The sequence below is a fragment of the Ornithodoros turicata genome, chromosome 1, assembly GCF_037126465.1.
Source record: "Ornithodoros turicata isolate Travis chromosome 1, ASM3712646v1, whole genome shotgun sequence".
In the NCBI taxonomy this organism is placed as follows: Eukaryota; Metazoa; Arthropoda; class Arachnida; order Ixodida; family Argasidae; genus Ornithodoros; species Ornithodoros turicata.
In genome coordinates this window covers 105,569,187-105,588,144 of record NC_088201.1, presented here as the reverse complement: position 1 = coordinate 105,588,144, position 18,958 = coordinate 105,569,187, and positions in this window count along the sequence as shown.

Below are 18,958 nucleotides of genomic sequence, written 5' to 3'. Positions count from 1 at the left end.
GTTTTGCGGTGTGCACGAGTATGTGTGTGCTGTCACACCCAGGATCAGCGGGGAAGGGGGGAGTTTTCATATCGAGCCCCCCCCCCCCCCCCAACCTTGGAGGTCTGGCTACGCCACCGATCTCCACCGAGGTTATAAGAAGAAAGTGTTGTCACAGAAAATGTTTGTTTGCGAGCAACGAGATGTTCTTCTAAAACACCTTTTGGATTGATTGTCACGTCTGAGGTTATCATGAGCAACAAAAAGGTTTAGTTGGAGAGGTGATGTCAAGGCTGTTGGCGAGACTTGAGTGGGCAGGTTTAGCTGGGCATAGCTTAACTGGGGCTTAGCTGGTGCTTCACATAGCACAGTATATCAACATATGCGAGGTGACATTATTTCACAATGGTGAAATCCTAGTTCCATCACAGCCTGTCCTGACAGCTCCTGTGCTTGCCCTGAATCGCATGTTGCTTTGAAGGTTTTTGTGCACTCATGGTTTTTAATTTTGTGTGTGCATTTCGCATTCAAAACAAATTGCATTTTTTGTATATCTACTTGTGGCTTGCTCAACAGCCCAGTTCACTACCAAGCAGGTGGGCATTAGTTGCAACTTTAAAAAAGAACAGGATACATTTGGTCATCCTATATCACCAAAATCTGAATAAGAAAAAGTACGTTCTATGTTACCACAGCCAGAGTGTACACCAACCCGGTACGTACTTGTAATAAAGCCCCTTGAATCTCATCGGACTTAGTTTGGTATCATTAGATGATGTAACAGGCATTAATAAAAACCCTGCGCGACCGCGGGTGGACTCATGCAAAACTGATAAACAGCATCTTGCCAGTAATTTAGAGCACATCCCTTAGAGCGACACCACCAGAACATTTTACGATCGTGCAGTCACTCCATGCACTTCAAAATCGGACTAGAATCTAGCGCGATTTCCTGTCCTGTAAAAAGGCACGAGCGTTTTGCAAAGCCATCACAGTGCTCTCCGATGTTACCTCCGTGCAAAGCGGTGTCGTGTTGTTCTAGAAATGGTGGCGCACATAAGCGCTACCCAATGTAATCCTGTAATTACAAACGTCCACAGATCCAAAGAGGCGACAGAAAAGGTCCCGAACAAACCGCATCAAGACACTAAAGAATCAGGGATATTCCCAGGATTTTCGTCTCGAGGCGGTGGCACTCATATTTGAAGCTTTTCTGACTTTGTTGGTTTTTCTGGCAGACAAGGTGTTGCAAGATTTTTGGGGGCGCTGGGATCCCTGCACTCCTCGGAGTCAGACCCGGACGTACGTGTGGAACGCAAACGGAATCCGAAACAAAAACAAACGCACAATGTTGCCAACGCCTTTCGGAAAACCGTCGAATATTGCAAACAGTGGCAAACGGAATGATAGATGCTATCAGGGGCGGATTTGGGGGAGGGGGGAGGTCCTGATGTCCAGACTCCTCTCCTTCAATTTCTGTCGTTACATAGACGGCAGGACCCCCCGCCCCTCAGAAAAATCCTGGATCCGCCTCTTGATGCTATGATAGTTCCAAGAAAGCTTCCTCTTGTGCGTATACACATGCACACGCAAAAGAACTCTTGCGCAATCATGCTGTGCAACATGCTATCGCATCCGGAAACAACTGATACGGATAATGTTCGTCAGCGCTCCACAGTCTGCTTGGTGAAGTTTGTCTTCCGAGAAACAGCTCACGTATGACAGGATGACATTGCATAAACTATATATGGTACTGCTTTTGACACGGTTGTCTGAAATCGGCACCCCGTGGTTTATCCCATCTCAAATCTCGAGATGTTGCAACACCATTCACTTCGAGTAAGAAACACGTGCAGCATATGGTCCACCTTGAAATACAATATTGGAACAACATATTCGAGGGCAATTAAGGCGAATTAATTAATTAATAATTATTATTATTATATGTGCTCCAGAACTACTGACAGGCGATTTCAAACAACCGTGTCGCGAGCAGTACATATGAACTCATAACTGCAGATGTGAGGATGATTTTCATTTTCTTCTCCCGTCAGTGCAGTCTGTGATTGCATATTTTGTCAAAAATATGAACCGAATGCATTGAGTCCTTCTTTACGACTTATTTCTGAAAGCTTGTAGTCCTAATCTCATATCGCTCCACACTTAGGAGTTTGGAATTACAAATTCACAGATATTTAGGTAATTTTTTTAGAAGCAAAAGCTTTTTTCACTTCGCCCGAATAAAGTGCGGGTGCTTAACTGTGTGGGCATATCTCATCTTCAGTCCGATATAATTCGACCTACAAAGCACGTGTGAGGGTGCACGTTATGTGCCAGAAATCTTCCCATTCAAGACGTGGAAAATAGATGCACTGCGACCTATCTGTGTTGCGGCTAATACGCGTGCATGGTGAGAAAGGCAAAGTAAAGGTAAAAAGCTTTGGATCATATACATTTGGTGAGGCTAGCTAATTTTAGTTAGGTTAGGTCAGGTTGGGTTAGACAGAGTTGGGGGTTCTGGCACCTCCAGGTACGCAATCGGTGGTGCCGGCCCCGGACTCTGCCGAGTTCCCTCCCGAGCAAACATGGCGACTGCTAGTTTTGAGCGTCTTCCCGTCCATGGACACCGCGGGGCGGCTGGGGTCGTGGTAATCATAGTGGAATGTTACCGTAGTGAACAGATTTTTTTATTTTGTTTTTTTAAGAACACACCAGGCTAGACTGCGGGAGTCGCGGTTCAGATTGGGAATTGTCGGGGAAGTTTTGAAGGTTGTGAATGCTTTGTTGTTACTATCGTCTCTGATCGTCGTCGTCGTCGTCTTTGTGATGTATGCGTAGTCATTATTGTTTACACCGCATTTCCCGGCCGCCTGGAACTTCTTCAAATGGCCTCATACATGTAATAGTACACGGAATCAATTATGACTTTACTTCATTCCCTTCCACCAGCAATGGGGTAGGGTATCGCCGCTGACGATTAAACTCTCCCATAACCATCAACATCAAATAAAGTGGTTGTGTTACTTGAAAGCGCAATGGAAAGAACTCGCTTTTGAACCGGTATAGCGTTGATGACGGGATACGTGAAATGCTTATTCCACTTTTTTAATTATTTTAAACACATTTTCGAGCGGTCTTTTGTTGTCAATAGGTCTTTCATCATGCCTTCAATATGTTGTACGTTGAGGTACGTTGTTGTACGAAGAAAAAGTCCTCGGGGAGCAAACACAAAAGGAAGTCGCAGTTCCATATGCCCTATTAATTGCCGAAAAAAATGATCGAAATGAAAATATCGTATTAGGGCTCCAAGTAGATCACGTAAGAGAAAATGTATGTGAAGTCAGGCGGGTCAGTGAATCATGACCTGAAGTGCTGTTAATATACTATGATAAATTATTCGACGATGGCTTTGTGCGCATTGATCACAATGTGAAAGAAAAAGCTGTAGTTTGCAGCTGCAGTTGGAGTATTTAAATGTGCATACAGTACTATTCTATATTATATTCTATATTTCATATTTCTCATCGGTTCTTCCCATTTTTATTTTTCTTCTTCTCTTTTTATTGTGCAATTCCGCCGCTAACTGGTGGTACATGTGGAAAATGATTAAACCAGGAGATAAAGATACAGAGACGATCACAAATACATTCTCGGGAATGTGTTTGCGACCATCTCTGTATTCCTTATTCTCTCGGTGTTTAATCAGTTTATCAGTTTCATCTATGATGCGAACCTGACCTAACCTAACCTATCGTTACCTGTCCTGCATTCCCAAGACGAGCGACTTTATCAGGCAAGAGCTGAGAATGTTGGTGTTCTCGCACTCGCTCCAGTATTCCCAAACTACCGAGCCACCCACACCCAGCTCGAACATGAAATCAAAAATTTCGCCAATATGGCAGACGACAAAACGAAACCGGTACGAAACCATATACGCGCATACAGGCACGTGGAAATGTAATACAGCTAGTAATTGTGGTAATCGTGATAGTTTTGACGGCACTATATCAGCACAAAAAATAAGTCTATATTGCATGCACCGGACTATTTCAAACAAACAATTGTTTGTAAATAAATTCATTCCGGAACCCGCTAGGGGACCCAATGTCGCAGCAAATAATCACAGAACTGGCCGATGTTTGGTGAGTGTAAAACCCACTGATCTCTATAGTAATAGGTTGGATAGCGGATTGAGGGTGCAACTGTGCGGTCACCGGCCGCAATCTTGCGAAGCTCAAAACACTGCCGTCCGCGACGCAGCTGCATATTCTGCATGCGTCTTTGCGTAGCATTTTTGTGGTGTCATGCCTGCCTGCTGTGGTTATGGCTGTACGGCCCGTACTGGCAAGATACCGGGGACGACATTTCACACGTAAGTGACTAAGTTTTACTAATAAATGTGATTTATTAGTCCACGAGCGGGGCGACAAAACGTTGCTGTTGAAGCATGTGCGCGGCACTTTGTGACTCGTATCTCAAGATCTAAACGTTAAACTTTAAGCAGTACGTTATCTGGATAGAGTCATTGTGATAGTCCAGACTTCCTGCAGTTCACGGGTATGGTCTCGGCACGTAGCAGGCGTTGAAGTGCGCTTGTCAGGTGTGGGATCTACGGCTCAGTTTGTTGGTCACGGTATCGATGATTGCTTGCTTGGGGCAGCCTTGTCATCTCTGCCGTAAGTGATGGCATAAATTGTTCAATGCAGGTTCCCTCACAGCCACCCACAACATTTAAGAAAGTGTGTGGTGAATGTCAGGCGAAAGGACTGGACGCCGTCGAGGACATCACTGGTCTGCAGCAAACATTTTAAAGATAGGTGCTTCGACAGAACAGGGCAAACCGTTCGACTGAGGCCTGACGCTGTGCCCAACAAGTTCGACTTCCCAGACCACCCAACAGAAAGTAATAATGCATACGTCATATGTAGAGGCCGGATTTATATGCACTAAAAGCTGGTTGAACACACATGCATGAAAAATTCATTAATCTTGCTCAAAATATGCACCTCTAGAAATTCATTTAAAACACGCAACAAATTCACTGGTGCAAAAGTATCTTACTTTATGCAGTGTACAAAAAGCATGCAGAGTTGAAAGCATAGATCGAGAAGTTACCAGTCAAAAGGAACTCCCTACGAAGTTACCGTGTGAAAAATGTAACTAAGTTAATAACAAAGTTATTGAGCCCGAAACGTAACTCGCAGTTACGGAGTTACTTAAAAAAAAAGAACGATTTACTCCCAAGTTACTTCGGACACAAAATAGCACTACACAGGTGCAGCACGTGTGAGCAGTTGAGTTCGACCCTGAGTTGCCTGCGTTGAGTTTTCGTTTATGCGAACGCTTTGCATCTTATTCTCTGTGGGCACACAATGGTTCAGCTTCATTTCAACAGCAGCGGTTCTTACTTCCTGAACAGAATACTGTCATTGACTGAACATCACGTTTTATGACATAAATTGCCATGGAAGAACCGGAGAGAAAGCAAGAAAACAAGTGGACGTGAGTGAAAAGCGAATTAAAAGTAACTTGGAACTTAGCTTAAGTTACTTTGGCAAAGTTACCTGAAAAAAAAATGAGTTCCTCTGAAAGTTACCACGGCGCAAAAGTAGAGAATTAAGTTATAAGTTACCAAAAAAAGGAACTTAGTTACAGTAATGAGTTTCCTCGAACTCTGGTTGAAAGTGTGTATTTGCATGAAAGTCTAGCCTCTATGAATCATGTTCCCTAGTTAAGAGTTTCAAGCGATGGTTGATGATTGGAATCAGTACTGCATGAAGGGCACCTTAAAGCTGCAACTAGTCCAATATATGAAAACACTCCTGAATTATTCATTCATATGCAGTTAAAAGCCACTCCATATTGGATAGGACAGTACTAAGATGGGCAAAAGCATATAAAGAAAAAAGTATTGCATGAAAATTTTGCCTAACATACAAACTCGTATTAGTGGGACATACAAACACACCAGCCACATGTCTCTTTGCTGCGTTCCAGCATGTTTACTGCACTTAGAGACAATAAATAATTTTTCAATCTCGAATGTCTACTCCTTATTCTCCCTGCTTAAGTTTGCGACAATATATGTTTGAATGCAGCCCAAATGAAAACAATGTGATCCGTCTGATCAAAGAAGTTTCCCAGTGCTACAGCAGTATCGGACTGTACCACCTTGCCAAGGAATATACAGAGAAGGTGACAGCCAGGCCTCATCTGCGAAAGAAATTGTCAATGTTGATCATATTCAACAACCAGTAATGCACTCTGCCCACTTACCTGGTTGACTGCTTCAAACTGGCTGTTGCAACTGGACTTGTGATACTTTGATGTTGGAGCTTTCACCACAAGACCTTGCTACTTAGCCTTTTTATGACTTATTCACTCTACCTCTAGTCATTTTGAACTGTCTTTACCGCCATTTACTTCCCCAGTGCACATATTTCTAGTAGATATATTTTTACCGTCATATAGCCTTTATATCACATAATATCATGCTAGTCCTTTGGAAGTGCTTTAGTGCCGTTCGGCATTTCGTGTCATAGCTAGTCATATCTAAACTTCCTGTGCAAAGCATAATGTTTATACCCAAGCATATTAAGGTGCGTGGTTACATAAACAAACGTGCCAAACATTCGCTGGCATTCCGCACCCCGAGCAGAAAGGAAATGGGAGAAACACGAGAAGCAACACGCTGCACACGCTGACAGACGACAAAGGAAACGTAACACAACAAATACAACATCACACAAAACCAGCAAATCACATAATCGAAGTTCAAAGTACAAAATTGGAACGACACGACCTCACACGAGTACAAAATAGACAGGAAATAACATCTATGTGACGGGATTTCACACAAAAAACGTACGGAATCCAATCACGAGGGATTTCTGCAGCGATCCGTGGCAAAATTTTAGCGAAGCAGCAAGGGAAGCGCTCACAAACAGCAAAACTTGTCACAGCTTACATGCATTCCAATGGGTTGTAATGGCTCCTTTGAGCACCGCAATATGGCGGCCGGTTGGCGTACCCTTTCCCGCGATACCCTCACCCATCCGCTATCCAGCCTTTATACATAGAGATCAGTGGTAAAACCGGTGATTTAAGTTAGGAAATTACCATGGGATAAACCTATAAAAGATATAAGTAGTTATGTGGCTGTAGTGAAGACGCGTGTCGTGCCGGGGTTGCAAGGGCCAGCGCGGACAGCGCAAAAGACTATTCAAAGCAGTCATTGCAGCTTGTGCGCTTGGTAAATCCACTGCCCAAATAAAATTCTTCTAACATGCTTCCTAGTTTCTTCCAAATTCCTAACCAGCTCCGCCGCTGCAGCCAACTCGTATGTTGGACGACTGTATTGTGAAGTTGTGGATCTTCAAACCACTCCAACCAAGTTATTGACGTGGTATGATTTTCCACGTCTTTTAACTCCTGCAGATGCATCCAGTTGGAAACGATATGCTTCAAGTGTATCTACTTTTCGCCTTTTCTCTTTTTTTTCTTTCTCTGCCGTAGGACTTCTTGTGTGTTAGTAAGAGGGCATATGGAGGGAAGCTAGTTCCAAGGAGAGAGTTGGACAGGCTGCAGCCTGAGTTTTTGGCTAGCTCATTGCAGTGTATAACATACTGTACGGGACGCAGTGCACAAGTTTCAAGATAGAAAACCAGGGAAAACCATTGCCAATGCTGAGTGACAGCGTGCCATTTCACGTGGAAGAACGAACACCTTGATGATAATATGCTACAGTCCATACCCAGTAAACCAGAAATATCCCAGGGACGTCCCAGAAAAGTCGCACACGTCACCTATGTCCAGGAAGTCCACAGACGTTATTTGGACGTCCACAATGTGACGTTGAAAATCGTCCGACATTGTATCTCCCAGGGACATCTGCAGGATGTAAAAAGAATTGCCCCACCGCGTTGCATTTTGCGCACATATCTGGGACACGTGACGCTTACTGGAGTGACGTAAGCAAAGCGAGAAAGATTTTGGGTTTAGACCTTTATTTGCAGAGTAATCACATCATGGAAGATAGTTTGAATTAAAAACACAATGTTTGTGAGAAAGGGACACCAAAAGTATCAACGGTTATGCTTCGGCGTTGTTGGCACACGAACTAATTAGTTCCCAAGACGTCTTCACCGTTACAATCGTAGCTCACCGTGCTATACACTTACTGAACGTACTCCTACAACTCTCATTTCAGTATATGCTCCATCCAGTACGCCAAAAGAGGCCACCACAGGCCTCCGTACGTAGTGCTCACTCGATATCGCATATGTGTGTATGTGCGAGTGCAAGCGGTCTCCCATAACAACAATAGGATACGCAAGGTCACGTGGCGTTGCCGATAAGTGCTGTATCCATAGCTGTATACAGCGGTTGCATACCGTTCTCAAATAAAAGATGTCGATTATTTATTCAAAACTATTTCTAAAACGTGGACAGATAACAAAAACTTAATAAATAATGCATAGTGCTCAGCATACAAGCTAATTTGATATGAAACTTTAAACGTCCCATTCACATCCAGATATCCAACGGAGACGTTCATAGGATGTCCCCAGGACTGCAAAATGAGGAAGAAAGTTTGTTCCCAGGAACGTCGCACGGACGTAAACGGGACGTTCACGAACATCCCTGGGATATCCAAATGTCAAATTCAGTTCTTCCCCAGGATATCCTTGGGAGATATTTGGTTTACTGGGTAGTGCATCCGTCACGCATGGCAAGCAACAGTTATATGATTCTTCAGAATTGCTAAGAAAATGTGATCTACGAGACCTTCGTAACAATAATCTCGTTTAGCTGCTTTCACGATTTCTTTGTTTGGTTTACCAAATCTTTCATTACATGTGCCAGTAATGTGCCAGTTTCTTAGTCTGAGACGGCAAAACATAACTCTGTTCAGATTTCTGTCTTCTTACAGGAGATATGAGCTCGACAAACCTGGGTCAGTGTGTGTGCACAACCTTGGTCATCGATAGTAACGTTGTGATGACAAAGAAAGGTACAGTTTGTAAATTTGAGCTGCAGGTCATCAATAAAGCAGTAAGGCAGACATTTTGACGTGTTAGTAGATTCCGACGAAAAGGACTAGTGTGGTAGACTGAAACCCATTTCTGATTGGTGAAGATTTCTCAGATATCGCACTGACTAAAGAAATCCCGGCAGTGTCTGTCCAAAAATAAGCACTGGTAATCCGCAACAAAGATGGAGCACATAAAAAAACTAAGAGCTTTCGTGGAGGGCCTGTACTTCGTCTGGTATACATATAGGTACACATGTAGAGAACAACTATGTAGCGGAAAAGTAAAAGACGAAAACGATAGGGAATTAGAAGCGAAGGAAATGTAGTGATTCCTTACTGTGTACCTATTTGTGTACCTGATGAAGTGCAGATCCTGTACAGAGGAGTGCAAACTATATTAACCATACTTTTTGGAAACCAAATTGCTGCACAGTAATCGTATCATGCCTATTGATAAACCTCAAAATGTGAATAATAATAACCCCTTTGCAGCATTTTTGAAAAGCTGAGAGGCATTGCACATTGATGTTGTAATTATTTAAGTCCTTTTTGTGTCAATCGTATAAAAGACAACGATTTTTGCAGTTTGCATCATTTTACGAAATATACCCATACGTAATGGCGAATTACTGATTATTGATCACAACCATATCGAATTGGTGGGGGGGAATATGTTTAATGCAAAGAAGAAGGAAAGGGAAAGGTTAGAATTGGTGGGAATTGGTGGGACCAATGCTTTCCGAGGTATTAAGATTCACTAGTGAGATGGGTACCTTGGCAAAACTGCTAAGGGGGAGGAAAATGTAGTCTAGATTAAACGTAGGGTCATCCGCAAAGATGCGTCCCAAGAATGGAAACTATGTATATTAAATTACATGCCAATGGTACAGAACATACCACATTGTTTGCACACGGAACAAGATCTAAGGTTTTATTAGGTACGCTGCACTCTAACTGTGAAATTTGAAAAAGCGTGTAATGCAATCTAGCTAACTTATTTCGGAATAAAACATACCTTTAAGTTTGACAGGGTCTGCTGAGCTTGCACAGGTTAACTCGGGCGAACAGGAAACTGTTCTGAAAGCTTCTGTTCAATCAATATGAAATCATAACGCTTGCAATCATAGGCTTGCAATAACTTTTTCACTTGTTGTACTAATGCATCGGTAACCCAACTTTGAGCACAACTTCGTCAAAACATTTTTGATCAAGGCTTCTTCACTAACTTATGGTGACATGCTTTGAATGCTTTGTCTGAGAAGTTCTCTGATATGTTTTCTATTTGGTTTCCCATATCCTCAGCATAACCCAATCATCAAGGTGATATGCCGAAACCTTAGCTTCACATCAAGAGGGAACTCTTTCTTGACCACAAACACTACAGCAGAAACACACATGAAACATTGCAAATCTTACAGGCTGGATTTAACACGCTACAGCTCCTACTCTTCCTTTTGTGTAGTAACGGATAACGCCAGCTTTCATCTAATCCACAATCGAGATCTTTGGCCAGAGGGCTATTTGTCCCGTGTATTTTGTGACAGAATTACTTCACTGGAGGCTACTGTAAGTGCTACTACTTTATCTGTACATTCGGCATGACTAACATGTTTTCTGTATATTATCAGAACGCTAGAGGTCTCCGCACAAGGCAAAGAGTATTCTCAGCTAGCCTGTGGCTTCCAGTTACGATAATATATGGATTACCGAAACTTGGTTGCATTCACATTTTCTTAGTTCCGATTATTTTGGTAACGAATATCAGGTCTTCCAACGTGACAGAGCTTATGACTCATTGGGTCTACAAATTTGTGGGGGTGTCCTTATCGCTGTTCATGCATCTGTTCCTGCCTTTCGACGGTACAACCTCGAAAGTAATCACTAGAGCCCAGATTCTTAAGCAATTGCCTTTTTTTGTTTGTGCGGTTGTAATAGTGCCTTATCAATACAGGAGCACGAACTGGGTACTGAGGAACCTCCTGTATCGATTTGATAGTGCCTATAAATGCCTATTCCAGCATTAGTGCCTATTTTGGCAAATATGCCTAAAACTCCGATTACACATCGAAAAATGCCTTTAACAGCTCTAAGGCGGTGGCGAAACTTCATTGGCCAGGTGAAATTGACATTGGTCACGTCGCACATCCTTTTGAAGCCATCGATCGCTTGAAAGGCCCGAGTATCTCAAAGGTGCTGCAATGTAAAGCTGATAATTGAGAATCTGTTACTCTGTACAGTTGCTCGTTCTTTCTCTACCTTCTAGCATTGTGTGGTTTTGCACGTCGTAATTGTAAAATATAGGCATGTTTGTCGGGTGTGGGGTAAATGAGGGGTGTGATGAACAAAGAGAGGCACAGCACAGGCCCGGTACGACCCCTACAGTTTTGCAACATGAGGACGCTGAACTCCGCGCGGGCAGTCAGGGCCAGAGTGGAGTTTCTAGTCCACTATAGCCATAGGTACACGAGCGAAAATGACACCATGTCTAGTGTAAGCAGACTTGATCTTCCATATCTTCCTGCTAGTGCGAGTCTTGTGGTAATGCTGAAAACGAAATGTAGAAGGTGCAGCTTCAAAGATTCTAGGACTAAGAAATTTGCGTGTTAGGCTAAAACCTCCGATGCTCCAAGCCTATCTCGCATAGCGCCAGTACGCTGCCCGTGACAAGCCCTTCTGAGAAGTGTCAATGACTAGAAGCCTTGTGACCACAGTAGGATGGATAAGCTTTGCGTTTCGTGCAGCAAAAATGTTAGAGAAATAGTCACAACTCTCACGAAAGAAAGAAGTCACTGTGCTTTGGTGTGTTTATCCTTTTTCTGTGTTCCAGCCACAGAACATCAATTTCCACAACTCTCATTTATCATACTGTTCTTGCAGATGTAACTTATTTATTCACTTTGTTTTTGCACTTTCAGAGCTACAGATGAAAAAAATTAATAAATTTATGATGTCTATAATGCCATTTTTGGTGCCTAAATGTTTTTTTTTCGCCTTATATAGGTGCCAAAAACAAGGTTTTTTCGTGCTTAAAAATCCGGGCTCTAGTAATCACAAGTCTGTTTGCGTCGAAATACCAAGGCTCAACTGGCGAACTAAGGCTCAAGGTCTCTTATCTCCTTGAGTTTCTCGATTACCATAGCCTTGTCCTGTCAAATATATTTAAGAACTGCTCCTCCAACACACTGGATTTGGTAATTAGCAACTTTCATATGAAAGACATAATAACCACTTCAACGATGAAAGAAGGAAGTCACTGAAAAGCTAGCCAGTTGTAGTGGTTGGTTTGTCCCTTCAGATGACGCACCTTTGGAAGTCGCTGGGGACGTATGTTAGCTTAGCTTAATTGATAAGAGCCCTGGACCGGTAATCCAGAAGGTGTGGGTTTGAGTCCTACAGCTAGCTAACCTTTTCAGTGACTTCCTTCTTTCATCATTAATTTCTTAGGCACTTGAGGCTTTGTATGTATCTGTCCTTTCTATCTGTTCCAGCCTCAGAACATCAATTCCCGTCATAACTACTTCAACCGCATTAGTTGAGCCTGACAAATATCATCCACCCTTGATCACTATTTTTCCCCTTACTGCTAATCGACGGTATCCAGAGGTCAGAAACGGCTATGAGTACAGTAGGGGCAACTACTTACAGCTGTGCAGATTTTATGCAAACGCTGACTGGTCTCCAGTAACAAATGCTGATGACATTAATATTGCCACAGCTAATCTTACCAGCTTAGTTCTTGATGGCATCGACAGATCTATTCTAAAATGTAAAGTCAAATTGAGAAGATATCCTTACTGGTTTTCTCGGAAACTAAGATGCCTCATGCGCAGAAAGCTTCATTTTCACCACAGATATGTCACTATGGGCAGTTCCTACTGGCACAATAAATTTTCAGTTGTTTGTCGTCAAATAAAAAGCTTATATAGACGGGATGATTTCTGTAGAGGGTTCGCTTAATAGAAATCCTAAAATGTGCCGGAGATATGTTAAAATCAAAATGTCGCCTGATACCTGTTGTATGTGTATGTTAGAAGGCAATGCCTCTGTGACTCACTCAATTGAAGTTGCCAATGCTAAGCAGTTTGCTGAAGTGGTTTGAACAAAGCAAAACTCCCCTTGCAATTGTGCAAAGTGTACTTCCAGCATTACGACAACTTCTTTTACACTGTCACACATTTACATAACTGAGTGAGATGTTTATTTTGCTATAAAAGACCTGAAAGGTAACAGAAGTTGTGGCTTCAGCAAGATACCCAACTTCATTGTGAAAGGTCGTGCTTCAGTGTTTGCTCCCATAATAGCAACTATATTTGATAGGCCTCTTAGACAATGTGTGTTCCCATCATTATGGAAAAAATCTATTATTCCTGTACATGAATCTGGGTCGCACCAATTCTTCGGCACACTATCGGCTGATATCGCTATTTTCGTTTCTCGAAGTTCTTCGAAAAGATAACATTCATCCACCTTTCGTCGTTTTTTAAATCTTTGCTGTCTTCTGGTAGAGCAGTAGAAACAAACTTGGTCACTTTCCTTAATTATATGGGACAAAGAGTAGCATCGGGTTCACAAGTTGATACTATTTCTTTTGATTTTTTGGAGGGCTTCAATTCGGTTTGTCACCCATTGTTATTATGTACATTATCACACTATGGTATTAGTAATCCACTTTGCCCATGGTTTGCCTCTTATCTCTCTGACAGATTGAATGTTGTTCGTGTCAACGGTTATTCATGCTCTTATAATGTATCCGCAGGTGTACCACAGGGGTCTTACCTATGTCCCCTACCTTTTAACATCTTTGTGAATGACCTGCCAACTTATGTGAAAAATTAAAATGTTCTTCAATAAGCAGATGACCTGAAGCTGTTGAGAGAAATTAGATGCTAATTAGAGATTGTATATTGCTCCAGGATGATATTACATACTTCTGTTATTGAGGGGTGCTATAAAAACTTACTCATGCTTAATGAGGGTAAGACACTCATGATTTCATTCACAAGGAAAATTAATTGGGTTACCCACAAGTACTATCTTTCGACTTTAACAATTGTACGTGTCCATGTTACTTGTGATCTCAGCGTTTATCTTGAACACTCCTTATCTTTTGTTCACCATGTCAACAAAGTAACATCTGCAGCGATGAGAAACTTTGGTCTTATTGCCCGCATTTCTAAATTATTCTCGAGTCCTTCTTGCTTCTTACGTCTGTACATCACTTTGGTTGTGCCACATCTAGAATTTGCTTGTACTGCATGTAATTCTTTAGACTTGACAAGACAACAAGCGATCGAAAAAGTGCAGTAACTTTTCATCAGATTGTTCTATGATAGACAAATTGGCGTTTCTATTTATTACAACTGTCATCACCTGCTACGAAAATTAGGTTCGCCAACATTATTATCTCGTTGAGCTATTCATGATCTTTTGTTCCTGCACAGAGTGCTGCAGAGTTCATTCCCTCCTTGATTGTACCTATCGGCTATCGTCTCTTTCTTTTAATGTGCCGTCAAAGGTGCTATGTCATTCGCCTATTTTTTACACCGCTACACACAGTGACTATAGTCAATTAACATGCCTAATGACTAATTTCAATCACTTTTATCATGAGCACAGTGTCAGCATTTTTATGCCCTGTAACTTATTTTATATAGTGCTGTAAAACCTATTGTTTAGCCGTTTGTTATATGATGTTTCTAATGTTCATTATTTTGTTTTAGGTCATTGTGCACCATTAGGTAGACCTTTATAGGTTGTTAATGGGCACCTTATAAAAATAAACTTGAAACTTAGAATGAGACACAAGAACTGGTTCACCAATGAAACTCGCAACAGGCATGGCGCGTGCTAGGTTTATGTCTTTTGGAAGTGAAGACCAATAACTTAGTAAGCACATACCTTCTCTTCATCTCGAAAATGAGCAGCATACAAGCTGTGTATGTGTGTCCTCTTTTCTGCATTCCTTCCAGTTTCTGATAAACACCAAGGAAGGGAACCCGAGCCAGGGATGACTACACAACAAATTCTCAAACACAGCAAAAAACTTTAATGCAACTTGCCCTATATATCCAAAAACCTCCGTTTTTTGCTGCGTTTGAGAATTTGTTGTGTCGTCTCTTCATCCCTGTCTCGGGTTCCCCTCCTTGATCATGCACCAGCTTGTCAGCGCTTTGTCTCTTCTATCGATCATCTGATAAACACCCAGTGTGAAAACTTGTTGTTCGTACTGTCTTTCCCAGCCATGATCAGTTCATGAGTTCTGGCTGACAACTTCATGAAATTTGGTGTGAAGAAGTATAAGTTTACATACATGATGATATCATAATTTGGTGTGATGTGAGAACACAAGATGGACACTCATCATTTTGGCTAATGTGCACATGGTGCGCATGAATCCAAGGAAAATATAACTAATGGTTGTAGTATACATAGATAATGTTAATTATAAGTGCAGGCAAGCCGGTGGGTAAATTCCATACTCAGGTGTGAGTGTCTGCTATTCTTCCTAGTGCCCAAGCTCAGGCTTCTTCAAGTTTAGATATTATGTACACTTTTGATGACTAGCAAATAGTTGCATATTACACAATATATATATATATTATATTATTATAATATTAATTATATATTATTATATATTATATTACAATAGTTACATAGCACATATTACAGAAACAATAAGACGGAAACAACGGTCTCGTGGGGGAAGGGATGCCCCAACCGTGTGCTTGTCTAGTGTCTCTCATGGTGACCACTGGGGTGATTGGCAAAATGCAGGACATTGTTGGAGGCAGTACTTCTGCCTCAAGACCAGCCTTCTGTATTTTTCTTGTCTTTTGTCTTCCTTCTGTTTGCATTGACAAATCTCACAAAACCGTGATTCAGGTTTCTGAGGAAAGCAGCTGGAAACGCAGAATACTTGCAGATCTTCCTGGATAATAGAGAGTGACCCAACTTCAAATGGCATACTTTGCCAACTTGCACCAGCTTTTGGCCCACCAGCTCTCCCATATATTAAAACCGGAACTTTACACTAAAATGTGCCTTTTCCCCTTAAAACATAACTCGTGAAAGTATGACGTCTACTATAAAATAAGGCTACCATAAAGCAGCCTGGAAGCACCATCAGTTTACACGGGACAATTTTTCCTCCCATGCCAGCTGGGACATTGTCTTTGGTGCCATTCTTTTCGGGACCCTTTTTCCTGGAGCAGGTTTTTCTCTAACCCAGGACTTCCAGATCTCTCTTGAGAAGGGTCAACGTGCAGCACCTTGGGTTTGTGAGCTTGTGTGAGTAAAGCATTAGACCCCGACCAGGCAGAAGGCCCGTGCCGAATGAGGAGTGAGAGGGCACGTAAAATGTTAATAGGGAGTTTTAGTACATCGGCACATTGCTAAGCTTGGATTTGATAGCTTCTGTTATCATATCATTTTCATTCAAAAATTCCTTAATAACCGTTTATGAGGACGGGTGGATTTATGGAGGGGGGGGGATGTCCTGACCCCACCCTCAATTTTTGTTGTTACATAGAGTTTCAATTGACCTTGGTTGTGCAATAGCGTGTTGTGCAAGGCAGGACCCCCCCCCCCCGAAAAATCCTGGATCCGCCTCTGTACGAGGACACTAAGCAACAATGAATAGCAAAGCGACGGTGAAGTCAGTCATTTCTGTAGAGCATTCGTTTGCATGTGTAGAGCACCTATTCAATATTGGGTGTAGTGCTTCAAAATGAAAGGAAGAAAACTGTGAAGGCTATCTGATAGTAACAAATGTAAATGCAGCAAGTGACACACATGAAAGGAAGAACTGTGTGCGCATCCCTTCTATAGAGTTTAAGAAAGAAGAGCTCATGTTCGTATGTGTTCAGCAAGAATAAACGTTTTTGTCCTTGCAAATTCCTGTCTGTGAGTTACTGATGACACCCTAACAAAGCTGGTATTTTAGAGTGTGTGTTCCTTCTTCATTTCATGTGGATGTGTCACTTGATGTGTTTCCATTTGTTACTGTAACATACCAACTACCCTGCTTCAGCACTTCAAGATATTGGAAAGTAATTTCAAAAAGCAGTTCTCCTTGTGAACTAATAAGGACTTCTGATGCCATTCACAAATTCAAACACCTCAGGGAAAAGAGGTGCTGACGCCAGGAATCGAACCTGGTTCTTCTGGTCTGTTCAATCCTTGGTCTCGGCACCTCTTTTCCCTGAGTTGTTTGAATTTGAGAATGGCATAAGAAAGCTTTATTAGTTCACAAGATGAACTGCTTTTTGAAATTACTATCCAATAGCTTGAAGTGCTGAAGCAGGGCAGTTGGTATGTCATAGTATCAAACATAAATGCAGCAGGTGTCACATTCACATTCACATTTGATTTGATTTGACTTGGATTTTAGTGGTGCACTAGTTACTAAGGCCATAATGTGCCAAATACTACTGGAAGTTTTACCTAGGTAAAATTAGTGTCAATGAAAAAATGGCTAGGAAGCAAGCAAGCTGGTGAAGATGATGCATAATGTAAAACCCCGAGACTAGGGAACACGAAAGGACAGACACAACACGAGCAACATGACTTCGTGTTGTGTCTGTCCCTTCGTGTTCCCTAGTCTAGGGGTTTTACATTATGCAAAACTAGTGTGTTCACAAAAATTAAGATAAATGCTGGATTAGTAATTAAAGTCACAGAAAGGAATTTAATTTCTGGGCGTGGGAGGCTTACGTGTCTCTGTCGTCTCTAATTATGGTCTGCCTCGGCCAATTCTCGTTTGAGAGGTTTGGTTTTACGGACACTACATATTTGATTCGAGTGGGACTGTTGTTTCTGCACACTGTTACATGTTCTTTCTTTCTTTATTTTTCCTTTATTAGCAATACAAAACAAAAGAAAACATGCAAGAAATGGGATTGTAGGGTAAACCTGCGACGCAGTCCTAGATACAAAAAATAATATAAATAATACTAATAATAAAATAGTGTCACTGTCTTGTGAGGATACAGCAGAGTAGCAACAAACACACTTTGAAACTACAAACATAAATCTGATGTCAAAAATTAACAACACACAAAAAGTAACAACAAGCACACTTACAAACAGGAAACAAAATTTGACAATGTTAAAAATTATTTATTGCCGTTAGCAGTAGAAAAGAACACTTAAACTTCCTGTTGAAATTTACGAATGGACGAAGTCTGATGTGCAACCAAATGCAAAATGTTCCAGACCTTGACACCAAAAAATGCAACAGTAAACTGCCCAAAATTGGTTCTGGAAATTGGAAGCTTCAGAGTAAGGTTATCAGTACGCAGTGAGTATGGTCCCAGTAAACCACAAACGTCTATTAGACATACCAGAAAGATCCAAACATCTAAGACATTTGGGATGTCTAGTAGACATCCGGATATGTCCAGCTAACGTGGAATGGATGTACTATGGATCGTCGGAAGCTCATCCATAACTGTATAAATGGATATCCTCTGGATGTAACAGCTGGACATTTGTCACATCCGGTGGACGTGCTTGTGAGGCATTGTGACGTCTAATATACGTCCAATCGATATTCCTACCGGTTTAACATACGATAATATAGACGTACGTTTACGAAACGTCGTTTCGACTATCAATTCAATAGTAATTTTTACGTATAGCTGTAGAAGAAAGCGAATCTATCTTGCAAGAACGTGAGAAACTGGAGAACAAGTAAAAGCAATTTTTTTCATTTGTTCGCGTCTTGCTCTCTGCAAAGTATCTACGTGGCACTCTTCCACTAACACAGAAAACCTGTCAGTTTGCCAGCTCTACTCAGTAGGTAACCTCATCATAGACAATAGCCTGAATTACAAACACAATATTTGTTAGTAAGGAATATCAGAAATGTTAGCGGGCAGTTTGTCTCATTGCAGACGTACGAATTAATTGCAGAAACACATCCTCGTCACCGTTAGAAACGTTTTC